The sequence below is a fragment of the Oratosquilla oratoria genome, chromosome 44 (assembly GCF_046742065.1).
Source record: "Oratosquilla oratoria isolate Oo_2021 chromosome 44, ASM4674206v1, whole genome shotgun sequence".
Classification (NCBI taxonomy): domain Eukaryota; kingdom Metazoa; phylum Arthropoda; class Malacostraca; order Stomatopoda; family Squillidae; genus Oratosquilla; species Oratosquilla oratoria.
This window is the reverse complement of record NC_134820.1, coordinates 19576822-19597911: the sequence shown is the minus strand read 5'-3', so window position 1 is coordinate 19597911 and position 21090 is coordinate 19576822. Positions and strand designations below refer to the sequence as shown.

General features: G+C 42.1%; 1 protein-coding gene across 1 annotated transcript in view; it reads right to left on the bottom strand.

Annotated features, from left to right (window-relative positions):
• Window positions 1–21090, bottom strand: part of LOC143022243 (colorectal mutant cancer protein) — an 829486-nt gene that overhangs the window by 56331 nt on the left and 752065 nt on the right. The window lies entirely within an intron of this gene.

Genomic DNA, 21090 nt, shown 5'->3' with positions numbered 1-21090 from the left:
GAAATGGATCAAGAGTGGATTCTTGAACCGTCAAGACACCACTCTGACTCGAAGTCAGCGTCTCAGGTGATTAAAATCCTTTGGTGGTATTTATTGTGATTGTTGTTGTTGTTACTATTATTCTTATTGTTGTTGTTATAATCATTTATGTATCTATTTGTTCATCATTTATTCATCTATTTTATTCATTAATTTTATTTTATTTTATTTAAGAACACACACACACACACACACACACACACACACACACACACACACACACACACACACACACACACACACACACACACACTTTACAACTAGGTAAATACAACTCAGTTGGAACAAATTAGATGAGAAAGTGGTGTGTGCAAAAACAATACATGAATTTAAAAATAGTTTAGATAAAATGAGATATGAAGACGGGACAGCACGAGCATAGCTACCCTTCTCGTAAAATACAACTAGGTAAATACACACACACACACACACACACACACACACACACACACACACACACACGCGGGCGCGCGCATACACACACACACTCAATGTAAACTAGTTGAATATATGCAATATTTCTTCAACATATATAAAGAGTATATTTTGGTTCGTATGATACGGGTACATGTCAATGCCAACAATTAAGAGCTCAGGATGGAAATAAAAGCACATTTGTATTTGTGTGTTCAGCGGAAGGCTGAACGAACGAAATTTAACTGCAAATCCCTCTGCAGTCAACTATTCATATCTTTCTTCGTTTGTTTTGCTTATTCGTTTGTTTCTTTATTTCTTTACTAATTGTTTGTTTATTTCCGTATTCTTATTTATCTAATTTATTATGATTTTTTTTATTTTCTCATTCACTTGTCTTTATTTATTTATTTGTTTATTATTTATTGATTTATTTATTGATTTATTTATTCACCTATTTATTCGTTTATCAATTAATTTATTTATATATTTATCTATTGTCTGGTACCAGAGTATTCCATTCAGCTAGAGAGGTCCCTCGTTTGACTTAGACTTCGTTTTCTATTAAACTGTCAGACTCCGTTTTCTATGAAAGCGCCCACGAATTAATAAAAAACGTTCGTAACCAGAACAAAGTAAACAGAGTATGACGTCACAGTGAAACATTTGTTTTGATTTTGCCTAAACAATAAATCTAGATTATCAGTCAGCCTTCTCTCTTCCTTTTGTTCCTCCTAGTCCTCGTCCTCCTCCTCCTCCTCCTCCTCCTCTTCCTTTTCCTCGTCCTCCTCCTGCTCTTCTTTTCCTCAAACTCGTCCTTCTCTTCCACCTCCTCCTCCTCCTTCTTCTTCTCCTCTTCCTTCTCCTCCTCCTCGTCCTCCTCCTCCTCCTCCTCCTTTTCCTTTTCCTCGTCCTCCTCCTGCTCTTCTTTTCCTCCTCGTCCCTCTCTTCCACCTCCTCGTCCTCCTCTTCCTTCTTCTCCTCTTCCTTCTCCTCCTCGTCCTCCTTCTCCTCTTCCTCCTCCTTGTCCTCCTCCTCCTCCTTCTCTTCCTCCTCCTCTTTTTTCTCCTCTTCTTCCTTCTCCGTCTCGTCCTCCTCCTCCTCCTCCTCCTCCTCTTCCTCCTCCTCTTCTGTTTTATGCAGTCAACATTTCAGGGACTTAGTAACTTCCCCTACGGATCAGAACCACGCAGTATGATCTACGAGTGGATATTAATCTCTTCCTCCTCATTCTCCATGTAACTCCATATAAATACATATAAATCCATGTAACTCCATATAACTCCATGTAAATCTATATAACTCCATATAACTCCATGTAATTCCATATAACTCCATATAACTCCACATAACTCCATATAACTCCATGTAACTCCATGCAACTTCTCTTTCTCCTCCCTTTCCATCTTCACCTCAGCCTCCTTCTTCCACCTCCACCTACTCCACTCCCTCTTTCTCCTCTTCCTTTCCCCCCTCCCTCCCCCTCCTCCACTCTTTCTTCCTCCTCCTCCTCCTCCTCCTCTTCGTCTTTCCTCGATGCGTTCGTCTGGCTTAGGCCATCACTTCTCCTCCTCCTCGGCCTCCTCTCCATCCTCTTCCTCCCCACCCTCCTCCTCTTCCTCCTCCTCCTCTTCCTCCTCCACCCCCTCCTTATCCTTCCTTTGTCTCTAATCTGCATCCGACCGACCGCAGTGTCTCCTTCCCCCTCCCCCTCCCCTCCTCTCACTCTCTCCCTCCTCCTCTTCCTCCTCCCCATTCCAACCACTCCCTTCGAGAGATGCAACCTCGTTTCTTGAGCGTCTCGATCGAAGCGATGCTCGTTCCCTTTAGTTCCCTCGAAGAAACGGTTAACTGTCGCAAAGCGTCCAGTTACATCAAGCTTACGACCAGTTTCCGACCACCAGTTGGTCGCCGACCAGTTGCAAGTAGTCTTTGGAAGTCGATGGTAGTCGGTAATAAGGTCGTAGCTGGTCGGCTGAGCAAGACTGATCTCAGGTGGTCGTCGATGTTACATCGAAAACCATCTGCGACCGGTTTGCACGCCAGAGATTCCTCCGGAGGTCGGAGATCGGTCGGAGATCGGTCGCACACCGGTTTTGTGTCGCCAACCGATCGCTTGATTTTCGGTCGAAGGTGGTCTTAAGGCCCAGTCACACCAAGCTCACGTCCTTGTAGTACAAATGTACAATAGTACAATGTATTGTACATCAGAGTTTGATTAGCCCAATTCTTGTTATTATTGCTATTATTCTATTTATTTATTTATTTATTTATTTATTTATTAAGATGTAGTCCAAAACAGATACAGCCAAGGGAACCTTTCCCTACCAATACTTACGCAAAAAAAAAAAAAAAAAAAAAAAAAGAGAGAGACAGACAGACAGAGTAAAGCTTTATCACCGTCATCACCACTGTCACTGCCGATACCATTATCGCGAAGTTCTTGTTTCCACCTTTCCCTCCCCTTCCCCCCTTCCCCCCTAAGCTTTCACGAATGACCCATCAAGCTAGCATCAGTAAGGGTAATAGCCCCATTACATTACCCTTTCCATTACTGAGTGGGAAAGAAACCCATTCCAGCCAAGACCTATCAACCCATTACTGCTGACGCCTTGACGAGTTATCACACTGGGCTATTTTTCCTCCGACCTCCGATTAATCGGCGGTACCACCGACCTCCGATTAATCGGCGGTACCACCGACCTCCGATTAATCGGCGGTACCACCGACCTCCGATTAATCGGCGGTACCACCGACCTCCGATTAATCGGCGGTACCACCGACCTCCGATTAATCGGCGGTACCACCGACCTCCGATTAATCGGCGGTACCACCGACCTCCGATTAATCGGCGGTACCACCGACCTCCGATTAATCGGCGGTACCACCGACCTCCGATTAATCGGCGGTACCACCAACCTCCGATTAATCGGCGGTACCACCGACCTCCAGAACTTTTTCCGCCGTATAATCACTATGACAAACTATGTAAATTGCTGGAGCAAAATGAATTTCCTCCAGCATATCAGATCCCTTGCCGAAAGTTGCGAGCTGAAGATTTCCTCCAACAGTCGGAGGTAAACTAGCCCAGTGTGATAACTCTTTTAGAACTTTGTTCTTGCTGTCGGTAGACGATTTTATTCAGACGAAAGAAACACTCCATCTCTACCCCGTATGTAGCAACTGGAAGATTCGTCGTTCCAGTCCAGCAATTCCTGGATTCCAGGAACAATTCCAGTCCGATTCCAAGCTGGGTTATTATGCTTGCTTGTGCGTTCGTCCATTGTGTCCCGATATATCTTTGGGTATGATTTGTTTGTTTGTTCTTTTATTGATTCATCTATTTATCTACTTATCTAATTATCTACTTACACTATTTGTTTATTTGTGTATTTATTCATTTATCTATTTGTATATATATTTTTCTAACTTATCCATTTATCTATTCATCTACCTATTTGTCTATTTATACAATTATCTATTTATTTATTTATTTACTTATTTTTTTACTTATTTATTTATTTATTTAACCATTTATTTATTAATTTATTTTTGGTTGGCCATCTCCAGAGGAAGAACTTTTGCCTTTAATTTGCCTTTAATTTTATCATTAATTTTTCTTATGATTTTCCTTTAATTTTGCCTTTGGTTGTGGCCTTGATCTTGTCTTTAATTTTGCCTTTATTTTCGCCTTAATTTTGCCTTTAATTTTGACCTTCATTTTGCCTTTATTTTGCCTTTGCTCTTGCCTTTGATTTTGCTTTTACTTTGCCTTTTCTTTTGCCTTAGTGTCGCTCAAATGCCAGTCCTACGAGCCATCAAACATTACATTACATATGACAAAAGACAGATCTCTGTAATTATAGAACTTTGCGTTCGATATAATCAGCCGTTACAGGCTGTTTCTTCACTCCCCGAAATTAAAGTTTGTATTATAATAAAAAAAAAAAAAAAAATACGAGGTCCCCATCCATTGGCATACAACTTTTAATTAGGCATCTGCCCTTCTGTAAAAAAAAAAAAAAAAAAAAAAAAATGTGATGATTAACAATAAAATGTTGAAACATACTCCATCATTTGCGTACCAAACAAAAGCCCCACTTAATTAGGCATTCGGCCATCAACTTTAATGGTTCATCATGAAGTTTTATATGAAAGGTTAATAATAATAATCACGGTCGTGGAAAAAGGACACCCGAAATGTGTCCTTACTTTGCGAAATCGAGGGACGGAATTTATCAATTTCTCTTCGTCATTAAGATATTTTGTTTTTCATTTTCTACTTTTGACTGTAATATCAATTTAATTACTTATCTAATTCTCGTCATTTAGTTACCGTTTGAAGGGATGAATGGAGAATATATATAGATGATACTGTAATGCAAGGATGGGACGGAAGATAGGAGGTCGCCGATTTAGTGAAGCGGCCTTGCTGTGAATGTACTGTGTCTTGCTGCATTGCGTTTGGGCCAGGGCCGTTGGCGGATGCAGGGATGACCCGTCATCCATAAGGAGCTGAGATGGGAGGGGTGGAGGGGAGTGGAATGGGTGGGAATAGGTACGTGCCTCTGATTTGGCTACCTCCCTTATAAGAGGGAAAAATCCATTGGCATACAGATAGTATTTATCTATTCATTCATATTTTGACGTCTCAATAAGAACAGATAATGGTGTTTCTGTGTTATACCACTATCTCGTCGTCATGTACAGCGTTACGTCAATCTGTCACGTCACTAATACGTCGAGCTGTGAAGTCACTATTACGTCAGTGTATGTCACTAATACGTCAGTATATGACGTCACTTATACGTCCGTGAACGATGTCACAAATGCATCAATGTAACGTCACTACGTCAATGTGACTGCATGTCAGTGTGACGTCATTACGTCAATGTGACGTCACGAATACGTCATACTGTGTGACGTTACTTTCTCCAGGGAGCAAACGGGTCGTCACAGAAATGACGCACACTGACGCTCATCATGGAATTGATTATGTTTATTTATTATTTATTTGTGAATTATTTATCATAAACCTGTTTATCATCATTATCTATTTATTTACTTTTTTGCATCAGATCTAGTTATGGACCAAAAGGTCTCTTGTCAGCATGCCCTTCCTTTGTAATACTTTGTAAATGATTATACGAGTATTCAGTCAAGGAGTTCCATTGTGGTGAAAAGGTCAAGAGCTCTTCTTAGAACACATTCGGCTAAGTCGCTCCTTCTAGAAATTCTATTCTTGCTAATGTTAGAAGATTCTATTAGGTAGAGGGAAGGTAGTATTTCGCAGGATAAAAAAAAAAAAAAAAAAAAAAGAAAAAAAAAGAGAGAGAGAGAGAGAGAAAAGAGAGAGATCAAGCGACCATTGGGCTGTGACTGGACCTCTCGGAACACGACCCATGGTCCCTTTCTTTCATGAAGTAGTCTCTCTTTAAAGAGAAAATTCCCATATGGCGATACGATATCAGTCACGTGACCCCCCCCAGGGAGCCATTTTGTGGCCAAATCATCTCTCGCGTTTACTATTTGTTCTTGTTATTGATTCTTCGAACCTGTTGTGTATTCAGATGAACCAACAAAGTCCCTTTAAACAGAGTTGCAACAACACTGGACATGCCGCCATTTTGTGGCCATTCAGAGAAGTTGTCGCAAACTCTCTATATAAAGGAACTTCAATCATGAACTATTCCCGTCTCTCCTCCAATCACTTTAACCTGTCATTCAGGACTCCGCCCCCTCCCTCATGACGCAGAGGAAAAACGGCCTCGCGATTGGTTACGAGAATCGAGGTGGCCAATCAGAAAGGGTTTCGGGCATGACGTCATAGGGGAAGGGGCGGAGACTTCCATCAATTGTGTTGCAAAGGGGGTATCTCAATTAAATTAGAAAATAGTTAATTCATACATTCACTAGCTAATGTATGATTGTATAAGCAGTTTGCTCTAATTCAACGGAGATGTACACACATACATACATACATATATACATACATACATATATACTTGCATACATACATACATGCACACACACATACATACATACATACATACATATACCAAAGGCTTTTCCCCCTTACAAGGGAGGTAGCCAAAGAACAAAGGCATAAAAACTACTCCCACCCATTCCATCCCCAACATACTCCATTCTCATCCACCCTCCACCCTCCCTCTTATCTTAGCTCCTCCTGGATAACGGGTCATCCCTGCATCTCGCCTACTGCCCTGGGTCAGAAGCAGTGCCGCAAGACACAGCACATCCACAGCAAGGCCGCTTCATTAAATCGGCGACCCTCCCTCTCCGTCCCCTCGTGCAGAAATGGAGATGACGGGGAGAAATCCCTTCGGGTTGTGTCAAATTATTTCTCACACATACTCCCTCACCCCCTATCCTCCACCCACTCCCCCTCATGCATCATAGCATCACAGCATGCGTCACAGCATCATAGCATGCATCACAGCATCAACGGAGATGTGGAACTGAGTAAATGAGATGATGCGTGAAGTATTGCCGATGAAAAGAGGAACACGACAACAAAGAAAAAACAAGTTACGGACGAAGCTATATTCACTCGCAAAACAACAGTTTAATGACTTTTAAGAACATTTCCATCAAGTTTTTCTAAAATTGTCTACGAATTTTGACTACCAAACGCACAAAATAAATATTTAGTTCTCTGCTTATAAAGACTCTCAGCTGTTTTGAGTTCCTTGGGTTCTTCATTTTAGAAGACTCGGGTTTGATGGCAAGAGCATCAGCAACGACGATAAAAACGATATGACGTCATTAAACCTTCGGCTATAGTCTTCCATCTTAAGATTCAATCAACATTCTCTCTCTCTCTCTCTCTCTCTCTCTCTCTCTCTCTCTCTCTCTCTCTCTCTCTCTCTCTCTCTCTCTCTTTCTCTCTAAAAGTCACTTTTACGATATCATACATCAATAAATACACCTATAAATCATGATACAATAATAAAATGAGATCAACTGACAGTACACTCACAGGATACGCAAGTTTGGGGCTTATGGGATAAGTTAGTGTATTTACGATATGCGACTGGGGAGGGGAGGCGAACTGGGCCCGGGGCTCCGCAAAGGCTAACTCGTTGCGGTCACAGGGTAAGAAGGTCCCGATCATCCATATAATGACGCTTACCGTCATATTCACTGTTCCTGTTGCCCTTGAGCAAAGAGATGAGGTGTGTGTGTTTGTGTGTGTGATTCACCATGGTCTTGGATCACGTGTTGGACTCGTGATTGAGAGCTATTTCCCTCTCGGATAAGAGCTCAGAGCTCATATATGACCGATCTATAGGTAATGCTGTGACCTTACACGCACGCACACACACACACACACACACACACACACACACACACACACACACACACACACACACACACACACACACAACTCCCCGCCCACGAGAGTTGGAGTAGCTACCCGCAGCTATACTGACATTATTTCAGCCCTGGGTGGGATTTGAACTCGGACCGCTGGAGCAACAGTTGCGAACGCTACCACTGTGCCGTCGACTCGTGGTGTGTGTGTGTGTGTGTGTGTGTGTGTGTGTGTGTGTGTGTGTGTGTGTGAGAGAGAGAGGGAGAGAGAGAGAGAGAGAGAGAGAGAGAGAGAGAGAGAGAGAGAGGGAGAGAGAGAGAGAGAGAGAGAGTCACCGCATTGCCCATAGATCGGTCTAGCTTCGAGCTTTCGTCTGGGAAGGTGATGACTGTCCATAACGACTCTGGGATATGACCCAGGACTATAAAGTATTTCTCTCTCTCTCTCTCTCTCTCTCTCTCTCTCTCTCTCTCCCACACACACACACACACATACACACACACACACGACTTGGTGGCGCGGTTGGTAGAGTACTAGACTACCAGTACGGTGGTGCCGGTGGTACCTAGTTCGAATCCTGCCTAGGGCTGAAATTATTTCAGTATCACTGCGCTGCGAGTCGTTACTCCAATGCTCGTGAGCGGGGACTTGGGTGTGTGTGTGCGTGTAAGGTCATAGCGTTACCCATGAATCGGTCATACAAGCTCTGAGCTCTTTTCCGGGAGAGAAATAGCTGTTGATCACGAGTCCAACACGTGATCCAAGACCATGGTGAATCACACACACACACACACACACACACACACACACACACACACACACACACACACACACACACACACACACACACACACACACACACACACACACACACACACGCACATGCACAGAAACTCAAATGAGGACTCGTGACGTCAAAAGACCAATAGGAATGCAAGGACCAGGTTAGATAGATAGATAGAGAGAGAGAGAGAGAGAGAGAGAGAGAGAGAGAGTGCCAAATATCTAAAGATCACAATTGACTGATTGATTCAGATGAGTTCAACATAAGTGCGAAAAAAGATCAAGGCCATCGAAAGAGAGAAAGAAAAAGAGAAAGAAGAAAAGAGAAAGAGAAAGAAGAAAAAAGAGGAAAGAAGAGACAAAGAAAGAAAAGAGAGAGAAGAAAAAGAGAAAAGAAAAGAGAGGGAGGGAGAGAAAAAAGAAGAGACAGAGAAAGAAGAAAAGAGAGGGAAGAGGCAGAGAGAAAGAAAAGAGAGAAAGAGACAGACTGTCAATTGCAAAGAGTCGAAGGAGTTAAATAAAATAAAAATTCCCCGAATCGTCTCCTTTTTCCTCCATGTCTCCACGACGATCACCTGCGTCCGTGATTATCATTCACAGACGAGAACGACGTCGAGGAAGAGAACAAGGATGACGTCGAGGACGTGGATGGCATCAAGGGCGACGATTTGGGATCATTTTGGTGACCTGCCGCCAATTGGGCCACCACCTCACCCACTAGTGGAGGGCCACTGATCGCACTTGGAGAGCACTTAGACTAAAGGTTCGGGCGCCAGAGGGAGAAATGTGAAAAATCAGAAAAAGGATTAAATTTGGCAGAACGCTACCACTCCCATGCCCTTGGATCCACATTCCTCCCGTTTACATCGCATTTAGACGGCCAAACGGTTTGACAAACCCGGTTTGTCAAACAAGTGTTTGAAGTGATGTTTGACCGTGTGAATAGGGTATTTTGGTTGTCAAACACGTTCGACAAACGTGTTTGACGACCAAATACCCCATTCACACGGTCAAACATCACTTCAAACACTTGTCTGACAAACCGGGTTTGTCAAAGTGTTTGACAGTGTAAATGGCCCTTAAGTTTGGGCCAAATCGGTGACCTGGCGATTTTTGACAAAATTCCTGGGTCCCCTTTATTTTATTTTATTTATTTATTTATTTTCATTTTGGGTCATTTTGGTGACCTGCTCCGAATATGACTGGTCACCACCACGCACACAAGCCCTTGGGTCCATGTTCCTCCCGTCTACTGCACAGTGTACTGTGCACGACTCCCCCCTCCCCCACTCCCTCTGGGGGTAAATTTGGGCCAAATCGAACGAGGACAAGGATGACATCAAGGACGAAGATGACCTCAAAGACTATGACGAATTCGAGGACGAGATCGATGTCGAGGACGACATCGAGGACGAGAACGAAGACCACGTCGAGAAATAAGAAAATGTATTGGACGAGGACAGGTGCGAGGACGACGTCGAGTACGAGGATGACGTCGAAGACGAGAGCAAGGATGAGGATTATGACGTCGAGTTTGAGGACGAGGACGACGTCGAGGTTGAGGACGAGGACGACGTCAAGGTTGAGGACGAGGACGACGTCGAGGACGAAGACGACTTCGAGGATAAGGATGACGTCGAGGACGAGGATGACGTCAAGGACGAGGGTGACGTCGAGGACGAGGGTGACGTCGAGGACGAGGGTGACATCGAGGACGAGGGTGACGTCGAGGACGAGCACGAGGACAAAGACAACAAAAGTGATACGAAGAACTTCGACTATAGGCCATGAATTCCCTGCTCTTCCTCCTCCTCCTCTTCCTCTTCCTCCTCCTCCTCCTCCTCTTCCTCCTCCTCAAAATGCAATCACCTCTTCCTCTGCTAAGTCTTTTGCTTGCTCTCATTTTTCAGATTCTTATCTTTTACTTAATGTTCCTCCTCTTCATGTTTTTCAGTTCTGTGTTTCATCTTTTCGTCTTCATCTTCTTCCTTTTCTTCTTCTTCTTCCGCCTCCTTCTCATGTTCCACCACTTCATCTTCATCCTCTTTCGCTTCTCCCTCTTCCTCTTCATTCTCATCTTTATTTTCATCTTCATTCTCATCTTCATTCTCCTCATCATCATCCTTTTTCTCTCTCTCTTTCTCCTCTTCTTCCCTTTTTTCTTCCTTCCCTTTCTCCTTCCCTTCTTTCTGGTCTTCTTCTTCCTCCTCCTCCTCCTCCTTTTCTTCTTACTCTTCTTATTCATCCTTTTTTCCTATACTTATCCTCGTCTTCTCTTTCTGGGTTTTCTCCTTCCTCTTTACTCTCTTTTCTCCACCCTCTTTTATTTCCCTCATCATTTACTTCCCCCTCTTTTTCTCCCTCCTCTTCTTCTCTTTCCGCTCCTACGCCCTCCTCTTTCTCCATTTCCTTTTCTCACTTTTGTTTCTCCTCCTCCTCCTCCTCCTCCTCCTCCTCCTCCTCCTCCTCCTCCTCCTCCTCCTCCTCCAGATCTTCAGCCTCCTCGTAAGGACCGAAAGTCTGATGGACTCAATATCATTATATCGTAAAGAAGGGCGAGCGAGACGGAGAGTAAGAAAAGAAGGAGGGAGGGGGAGAGAAAGAAAGAGAGCAAGGAAAGAGGGGGAGAGGGAGAGGAAGAGAAAGAGAGGAAGGAGGGATAGTGAGAGGAAGAGGGGGAGGAGAGTAGAGGGAGAGGAAAAGGGTGAGGATGGAGAGGAAGAGGGGGAGGAGGGAGGGAGAGGAAGAGGGGGAGGGGGGGAGGGAAGGAGGAGAGCAGAGGAAGAGGTGATGTAGGGAATGGATGGATAGATGGATGGAGGGATAGGAAATGCTTATGTGTGAATGATATTTAGAGGCAGCCCGAAGGGAATTTCTCCCCGTCTTCTCTTTTTCTGCATGAATTGGACGGAGAGGGGAAGGTCGCCGATTTAGTGAAGCGGCCTTGCTGTGAATGTATTGTGTCTTGACGCATTGCGTTTGAGCCAGGGCAGTGGGCGGATGCAGGGATGACCCGACATCCATGAGGAGCTGAGATGGGGAGGGGGCGGTGGGGTGGAAACGGTGGTGGAGGGGGAGTGAGTTGGGTGGGAATAGGTACGTGCCTCTGATTTGGCTACCTCCCTTATAAGGGGGAAAAGGTCGTGGTATATGATGATATGGTTTAACGTCACAAACTCCCTCTATCGGAAGGCTAGGACGGTGCCCCTCACAGAGGACTTTGTAGCGTGGAATTTAATGAACCATGCCTTTGGTTCAACTTCGCCGGTGGCAGGATTCGAACCGCCATCCCTTCGGCCTTCGCAGCAAGTAACGACGTCCTATCCCGTTCAGCCAGTGACCTCCCTTTGGTGTGTGTATACGTATACATATACATATATATATTATATATATATATATATATATAGATAGAGAGAGAGAGAGAGAGATGGTAGGGGTTCTATTTTCCATTAATCCAGGAGGGAAAGAAAAATATTGCAGTCTATTAGTCAATTACCCCCTCCCCACCCTAGAAAAAAAAAATGAAATAAAAAAAAATAGAAAATCTGAAGTAAAACGTTGGGGTATATTGGACTGAAATGAACAAGAGAAAACAGAAAAATACAAACAGTAGAGACGAGAATAAAAGATAACGAAGTTAAGAAATAAAAATAAAGCACAATTTGGAATAGATTCGAAGACAGTCAAAATTAATATGTAATCATTCTAGCACAAATGAGACAAAAGTTGACACATGAAAAGGAAAGAAATCCAATAGAAAATTAAACAAAAAATGCATGAATTGATGTATGAGGAAATCCTAATTCTATTTTTCTAAAAACAAAAGTAATCAAGAAATTTATATAAAATAATTCAGAAATGGAGAAGAGTAAGGTGACAGAATAGGCAAAGAAATATTGACGAAACACGCGAGGATAATAGAAACATAAATTAAAACGAGAAAGAAAAAAAAAGATGAATGAGTGAAATAATAAGAAAAGGTGGATAACAGAAAACGGAGTGTAGGAAAGGAGTTTTGATAGAAAGTGGGAATTATGGAAGCGGAAGGGGAAGAAAATTAAATAAGAGACCAAGACGAAGATGGGAAATGAAGTATAGGGAATAATCAAAATGTAAATAAGAACACTGATAACAGAAAATGCGAACAGAGGAATAATCATTGTATGAAAGAAAACGTAAAGAGGTTAGAAAAGAAATATTAATACAAAAAAAAGAGGAACTGGATAACAAAAGATATATTAAAACAACAACGAGAACATACGTAGAAGGAATAAAAATTAATCAATAAATAAAAGAAAGAATACAAAATACATGATAAAAAAGATAAATAAAAGACTAAATGAAAAGTGCGTATGGCATCGACAACTATACTAGTCTATCTCAACCCAAATAATGATATATTTATTGTCATGTTGATGCCAATCAACTCTTTTCGTCTGAGAAAGTAAGCGTAGAAAAAATCGAAAAAAATATCTAGATAATAAAAAGAGCAAAAGAGAAGAAAGATATAAAACAAAAAATCTATTAATATAAAAAAATAGCAGAAGGCGTCTAACATAGAAAACGGAAGAAGGCACCTTACATAGAAAACGGAAGAAGGGGCCAAACATAGAAAACGGAAAAATTCATATGATATAGAAAACGAAAGAATTAGCATACCATAGAAAACGTAAGAAGGGACTTAACACAGAAAATGGAAGAGGGCAACATAAACTGAGTTATAAGTAAACAATCCCTTGGCTCATACTTTCACAGAAAATGGAAGAGGGCAACATAAACTGAGTTATAAGTAAACAATCCCTTGGCTCATACTTTCACAGAAAACGGAATGACCGATGACCCCTTCCTCACTGCGTTATCACAGTGGGCTATTTTTCCTCCAACTGTTGAAGAAGATTTACAGACCACAGATTTCGAGAATGAATTTGATGTGGTTTAAGATATGGTTTAACATCGCAAACTCCCTCTATCGGAAGGCTAGGACGGTGCCCCTCACAGAGGACGTTATAGCATGGAATTTAATTAACCATGCCCTTGGTTCAACTTCGCCGGTGGCAGGATTCGAACCGCCATCCCCTCGACCTTCGCCGCAGGTAACGGCATATGAAGTGAAATACTTTGTGAATTGTGATTTGACGGCGGAAAATGTGTTGGAGGTAGGCTATACCGCCGATGAATTGGATGCTGAAGGAAAAAGAGCCCAATGTGATATCGCCTTCACCCCTTGGGAGTGACTTTAATTCCATAGAAAACGGGGTCACGGTTATTAAAGTCCTCCTTGACTTCATAGAAAACGTGACTTTGAAGAAAATGGGATACGAGTAAAACTTAAACCCAATTCTTCGAATTCTTGAAGAGGCAAAAATCCAGAAAATGGAGAAGGACGGTCATGATCGAGTAATCAGTGCAGGAGATGGATATAGAGAGAATGAGAGAGAAAGACAGAAAAAGAGAATGGCAGAGAGAGGGAGAGAAAGGCAGAGAGGAAAAGAGAGAATGAGAAAGACAGGAAAAGAGAGAATGAGAGAGAGAGAGAGAGAGGAAGACAGAAGGAAAGACAGACAGAGAAAGAGAGAGAGAGGGTGGGGAGGTAGAGCAAGAGAGAGAGGGTGTGGATGGAGAGGGTGAGAAGAGAGAAAAAGAGAGAAAGAAAGAGAAGGTGAAGAAAGGGAGAAAAGAGGGGAAGAACGAAAAGGAAGGAAGAGAGCAAAGAAAGGAAGAGAAGGAAAAAGGCAAAGAAAGGGAGAGAAGGAAAAAGGCAAAGAAAGGGAGAGAAGGAAAAAGGCAAAGAAAGGGAGAGAAGGAAAAAGGCAAGGAAAGGGAGAGAGAGAAAAAAGGCAAAGAAAGGAAGAGAAGGAAAAAGGCAAAGAAAGGGAGAGAAGGAAAAAGGCAAAGAAAGGGAGAGAAGGAAAAAGGCAAAGAAAGGAAGAGAAGGAAAAAGGCAAAGAAAGGGAGAGAAGGAAAAAGGCAAAGAAAGGGAGAGAAGGAAAAAGGCAAAGAAAGGGAGAGAAGGAAATGATAAAGGGATGAATGGATGGAAATGGAGAATAAAAGGAGGAAAAGGGAGGTAACTGGAAATAACGACGATAGGACAGGAAGAGAGAAAGGACAGGAAGAGAGAGAGGACAGGAAGAGAGAGAGGACAGGAAGAGAGAGAGGACAGGAAGAGAGAGAGGACAGGAAGAGAGAGAGGACAGGAAGAGAGAGAGGACAGGAAGAGAGAGAGGACAGGAAGAGAGAGAGGACAGGAGGAAGTAGAGGACACAACGAAAAAGAGGACTGGAGCGAGAGAGGAGAGAGAAGATAGGAAGAGAGAGGACCTTAAAAGAGAGAGGACATTAAAAGAGAGAGAACAGGAGGAGAGAGAGAGAGAACAGGAGGAGAGAGAGAGAGAGAACAGCAGGAGAGAGAGAGAGGACAGGAAGAGAGAGAGAGAGAACAGGAGGAGAGAGAGAGAGAACAGGAGGAGAGAGAGAGAGAACAGGAGGAGAGAGAGAGAGAACAGGAGGAGAGAAAGAGACAACAGGAAGAGAGAGCGAGAGAATAGGAAAAAGAAAATACGTCAAGAAAAAAAAAGAGAGAAAGAAAAAGGATAATAATAAAAAAAAGGTGGAAGAGAAGGAAAGAGCGAAATAGGAAAAACGAGGAAGAGGAGAAAGCAGGGAATAAAGAAGCAAAAGAAGAAAAATAAAATGTAAGAAGAGAGAAAGCAAAAATAACAACAATGTGAGGAAGAGAAAACAAAGAAGAATGAACGAGACACGAAGGAAGGAAGGAGGAAAGGAAAGAAGAAGAGAGATAAAGAAGAAGAAAAAAGAAATAAAACAACACAGAATGGAAATAAAAAGAGAGAGGGAGAGAAAGAGAGAGAATAAGAGAGAGAAAAAAAGAGAACAAGAGAGAAAGAAAAAAAAAGAGGGATAACAAGAGAGAATGAGAGAGAGGGAGAGAAAGAGAGAGAAAAGAGAAAGAGAGAGAGAGAGAGAGTGAAGGCCTGGGAAAGAATTAATCGAGGACGAGGGGAGGAAGAAGAAAGATGATAAAGAAGAAGAAAAGGAGAAAGACAAAAGAGAAGAGATAAAACAGAGAAGAAGAGGAAAGCAAATTTGAATAGAGGTGATATGATGAAGTACGGAGAAGGAAGGAGGAGGAGGAAGAGGGAGAGGAGGAGGAAGAGGGAGAGGAGGAGGAAGAGGAGGAGGAGGAGGAGGGAGAGGAGGAGGAAGAGGAAGAGGAAGAGGAGGGAGAGGAAGAGGGAGAGGAGGAGGAAGAGGGAGAGGAGGAAGAGGAGGAGGGAGAGGAGGAGGAAGAGGGAGAGAAGGAGGAGGAAGAGGGAGAGAAGGAGGAGGAAGAGGGAGAGAAGGAGGAGGAAGAGGGAGAGGAGGAGGAGGAGGAGGAGGGAGAGGAGGAGGAGGGAGAGGGAGAAGAGGAGGAAGAGGGAGAGGAGGAGGAGGGAGAAGAAGAGGAGGAGGGAGAAGAAGAGGAGGAAGAGAAGGAGGAAGAAGAAGAGGAGGAGGAAGACTAGGAAGAGCAGAAACTAATCAAAGACAAAATAAAAAAGAAAAAGGGTATGTGAGATAAAGACAGAAAATGAACATGGGAATGAATGATATTAAAACTGAATGAGAGAAGGAAAAAGAAGAAAAACAGAAAAGAGAAGGAAAATGAAAAACTGAAAAAGGAGAGGAGGAGGAGGAGGGGAGGGGGAGGAGGAGGAGGAGGAGGAGGGGGGAAGAGAATGAGGGGGAAGAGAGGAGGAGAAGGAGGAGGATCAGGAGAGGATGAAAAATGAAAAAGAAGCAGAAAAAAAAAGAACAAGAAAATGAAAAACATGAATAAGGAAAATTAAGTTATAGGAGGATAAGAAAAAAATATTTTAAAAGATGAGGAGGAGAACGAGAAGAAAGAAGAGGGAAAGGAGTAAAGAGAAGGAAGAAAAGGAGAGTGAGAAGAAAGATAAGAAGAACGAGGAGAAAAAAAAAGAAATGAAGAAGAGAGAGAAATAGAAGGATAAAGAGAAGGAAAAATGGGAGGAATGTGAGAGGAAAAAGAAAGACAAGCAAGAAGGAGGACAAGGAGAAGGAGAAAAAATAAAAGAGAGAAATTGAGATGGAAGAGGAAGAGAGAGAAGAAAAGAGTGAAAAAAAGAGAAGGAACACGAGCACACACACGCACACATGCACACGCACACATACATGCACACGCACACACACACGCAAACACACACACACACACACACAAACACACACAACCACACACACACAAACATGCACACACACACACACACACATATATATATATATATATATATATATATATATATATATATATATATATAATAGAATGATGACAACTCACAATTTTCTTATTAACTTGTTCAATACCGCGAAGAAGGTGACGTATTTCAAGAGGCAATCTATGCAGAAGATCAGTAAAGGACATTACAATACTGAGGCAGGGTAGTCAAGCTAGTAGATATTTCAGTACCAACATTTCGAAATTACACAACTTCAATCTCAAGGGAGAATTTATACATAAAATGATCAATTTTACATAGAGTGACCTAGAGAAAGGTCACAAATAAATGATATGAAATAAGCACGAACTCAGCCCATATCTCTCTTGATAGCATAATGGGCTAAGTCACTGATACTTTGTCACGTCCGAGCTGGGTTCGAGTCCTCGGCCCGATCACGTTTCAATTTCCACATATATGTTTCCTTCGAGCTTCTCGTCAGTCTCGACTACGATGGCATGGAATTAAAAGTGAATTGGGGTTGAAAAGACATACACACACACACACACACACACACACACACACACACGACTCGGTGGCGTAGTTGGTAGAGCGCTGAACTGCCACCATAGTGGCCCGCAGTTCTTTGTTCGAATCCTGCCCAGGGCCGAAATTATTTCGGTACCGCTGCGCTTCGGGTCGTTACTCTGACTCTCGTGGACGGGAAGTTGGGTGTGTGTGTGTGTGCAAGGTCATAGCATTACCCATAGATCGGAACTACGAGCTCTGAGCTCTCTTCCAGGAGGGAAGTAGCTGTCGATCACGAGTCCAACAAGTGATCCAAAGACCAAGTGAATACACACACACACACACACATACACAGAAATATCACAAGGACGTCTGGACCAAGTCGGGCTTTGCGATCTCCTCAAGGGAGACACAAGTCAAGAGTCTGTGTGTTGTTTGAGGTTTGTTCGCCTTCCAGACGAATAACAAGAGTGGGACGAGGAGGAAAGGAAGGGAGAACAGTTTAGGGCCGAAAGGGAGAGGACACATTTATGGGTTATAATAAATGTGTTGGAGTATTTTCAATATGTATTGTTATCGTTCTCGTAGTTGTAGTAGTAGTAGTAGTGAAGAAGAAGAAGAAGAGGAAGAAGAAGAAGAAGAAGAAGAAGGAGAAGAAGAAGAAGAAGAAGAAGAAGAAGAAGAAGAAGAAGAAGAAGAAGAAGAAGAAGAAGAAGAAGAAGAAGAAGAAGAAGAAGAAGAAGAAGAAGAAGAAGAAGAAGAAGAAGAAGAAGAAGAAGAAGAAGAAGAAGAAGAAGAAGAAGAAGAAGAAGAAGAAGAAGAAGAAGAAGAAGAAGAAGAAGTTGTTGTTGTTGTTGTTGTTGTTGTTGTTGTTGTTGTTGTTGTTGTTGTTGTTGTTGTTGTTGTTGTTGTTGTTGTTGGTTATTGTTGTTGGTTATTGTTATTGTTGTTGTTATTGTTGTTATTGTTGTTGTTGTTGTTGTTGTTCGTGGTAGTGACAAGTACTACTAGCAATAGTGTTATTCATTCCTCACTTTTGAGTCGAATGTCTCTTGTCAAATTTGTGATAACTCTCTCTCTCTCTCTCTCTCTCTCTCTCTCTCTCTCTCTCCCACTCGCTCTTTCTCTCTTCACTTCTATACCGAATGTCTCTAACCAAACTTGTGATCTCTCTCTCTCTCTCTCTCTCTCTCTCTCTTTCTCACGCACACACACACACTCACTCCATTTTACTCTTCGCCCGCTCCCCTCGCTCCATCCCCAGGATTACTCTCCTGTCAATCTAGCAATCCATCTATCATCAATTTTAGTCACAACAAGATCTGCCAAAGGCCATGCTCCCCCCTCTTTTGGTCCGTGGCCAAAATATCAAAGTTTTGTTTTCCAGTCCAATCGGCGAGAGGAGGAAGGGGAGGAGCAGGAGGAGGAGGAGGGGGAGGAGCAGGAGGAGGAGGAGCAGGAGGAGGAGGAGGAGGTGGAGGAGGGAGGAGGGAGGAGGAGGATGTGGAGGAGGAGGATGTGGAGGAGGGAGGACGAGGGTGAGGAGGAGGAGGAGTGGGAGGAGGAGGGTGAGGAGGAGGGTGAGGAGGAGGGGAGGAGGAGGAGGAGGAGTGGGAGGAGGAGGAGTGGGAGGAGTGGGAGGAGGAGGAGGAGTGGGAGGAGGAGGAGGGGGAGGAGGAGGAGGAGGGGGAGGGGGAGGAGGAGGAGGAGGGGAGAGGAGGAGGAGGGGAGAGGAGGAGGGGAGAGGGGAGAGGAGGAGGAGGAGGGGAGAGGAGGAGGAGGAGGAGGAGGAGGAGGAGGAGGAAGATCGGAGGAGGAGGAGGATTGGAGGAGGGGGAGGAGGTGGGGGCGGAGGAGGATTCACAGTCTTACTCAACCCGCTTAACACACTAGGTGGCAATACACTCATTCATTTATTATTTGTTGATTTATTTAATCTTATATTTATGTTTTTGTATTTATCTTAATTTCATTCATTACCTACTTATTTATTTATTTATGATTCAATCATTGATTTGATATTTATTTATTTTTTGTTGTATCTATATTAATTTTATTCAGTCTATTTATTCATTTATATTTATTTGTTTATCTATATGTTTATTAAATCATCTAATTATTTATTTCTTTATTTATCTTTAACACTAACATGTTTCTTCAATCTTATTCAACTCTGAAGGTATTTTCTTCCCATTAAATGGTCAGACTACAAGAGAGAGAGAGAGAGAGAGAGAGAGAGAGAGAGAGAGAGAGAGAGAGAGAGAGGGAGGGAAAGAGAGGGAGGGAAAGAGAGGGAGGGATAGAGGAAAAGAGAGGGAAAGAGGGAAAAGAGAGAGGGAAAGAGGGAATGAAAGAGATTGGGAAAGAGAGAGAGAAGGAATTAGAAAGGGAAAGAGAGAGAGAAGGAATTAGAGAGGGAGAGAGAGAGAAGGAATTAGAGAGGGAAAGAGAGAGAAGGAATTAGAGAGAGAGGGAAAGAGAAAGATTTAGAGAGAGAGAGGGAAAGAGAGAGTAAGAGAAAGAGGGAGTACCGGAACATAAACACGTCTTCGACGATAAAATCTCTGCCGGTTTGGCATCGAATGGCGTACAAGGCGCCCGTAAAGGGACGTCGGAATGGTTCTCTTTCGTCGCCATGGCAACCATAACGCCAACGGCGTCAAAGTTTATTGTGACTAATACTGGATGGTTCTTTTCCAGCTGAGAGGGTCTCCGAAAGACATAAATGAATCAGTAAATAGATGAACACATACAATAAGTGATAATGGTAATGATAATAATTATAATAATGATAATAGTGCTAATAATGATGAAAATAGTGCTAATAATGATAATAATAATAATAATAATGATAATGATGGAAATGATGATGATAATGATAATGATAATAATGATAATGATAATGATAATAATAATGATAATAATAATAATAATAATAACGATAATGATAATATGCAATAATGGTATTCAATGATAATAATAATGATTATAGTATTAAGTATATTTATCATTATTATTAATATCATCACAAGGATAGTAATAATGCATAAATAAAAATAAGATGAAAAAACAAGATAAATATAATGAAAAATATATAAATAAAATCAAAATGAAATTAAGACAAAATGAAAATCGATGGAACGAGTGGCCTAGGGCCGAATTTATAAAAGATCCTAGCCCCTAAGTCTAGATATAAATCTTCAAAATGGCGGAGAATTTTACCTAAGCCAGCTGTCCATAATGTCGAGATTATGTCTAGACATAAGCATTTAGGTCGCCGACATAATAGGGATTTAGGTCAGATATCCACCATCAGGGTTAGGATCTTATATATATATATATATATATATATATATATATATATATATATATATATATATATGTATATGTATATATATATATATGTATATATATATATATATATATATATATATATATATATATTGTTTGTTTTCAGAAACGCCCGGTTAATTGAAAAACAGATACCGAACGTTTTCGTCTATTAAGACATTTTCAAAGGTACTTTTGAAAATGTCTTAATAGACGAAAGCGTTCGGTATCTTTTTTTTTTCAATTTCCCGGAGGTTTCTGCAAAAAATAGTTTATCACGTGTGTTTTGTGATTTCTTTGCAAAGGGTTCTTTTATAAATTCTGCCTCTGAATATATTCCTGAGATGAATAAAGTCGTCTGGCATTGTCCAAAACAGTGGTTCTTAACCTTTTTTGGCAGCGACCCAAAATTTTGCACAAATCA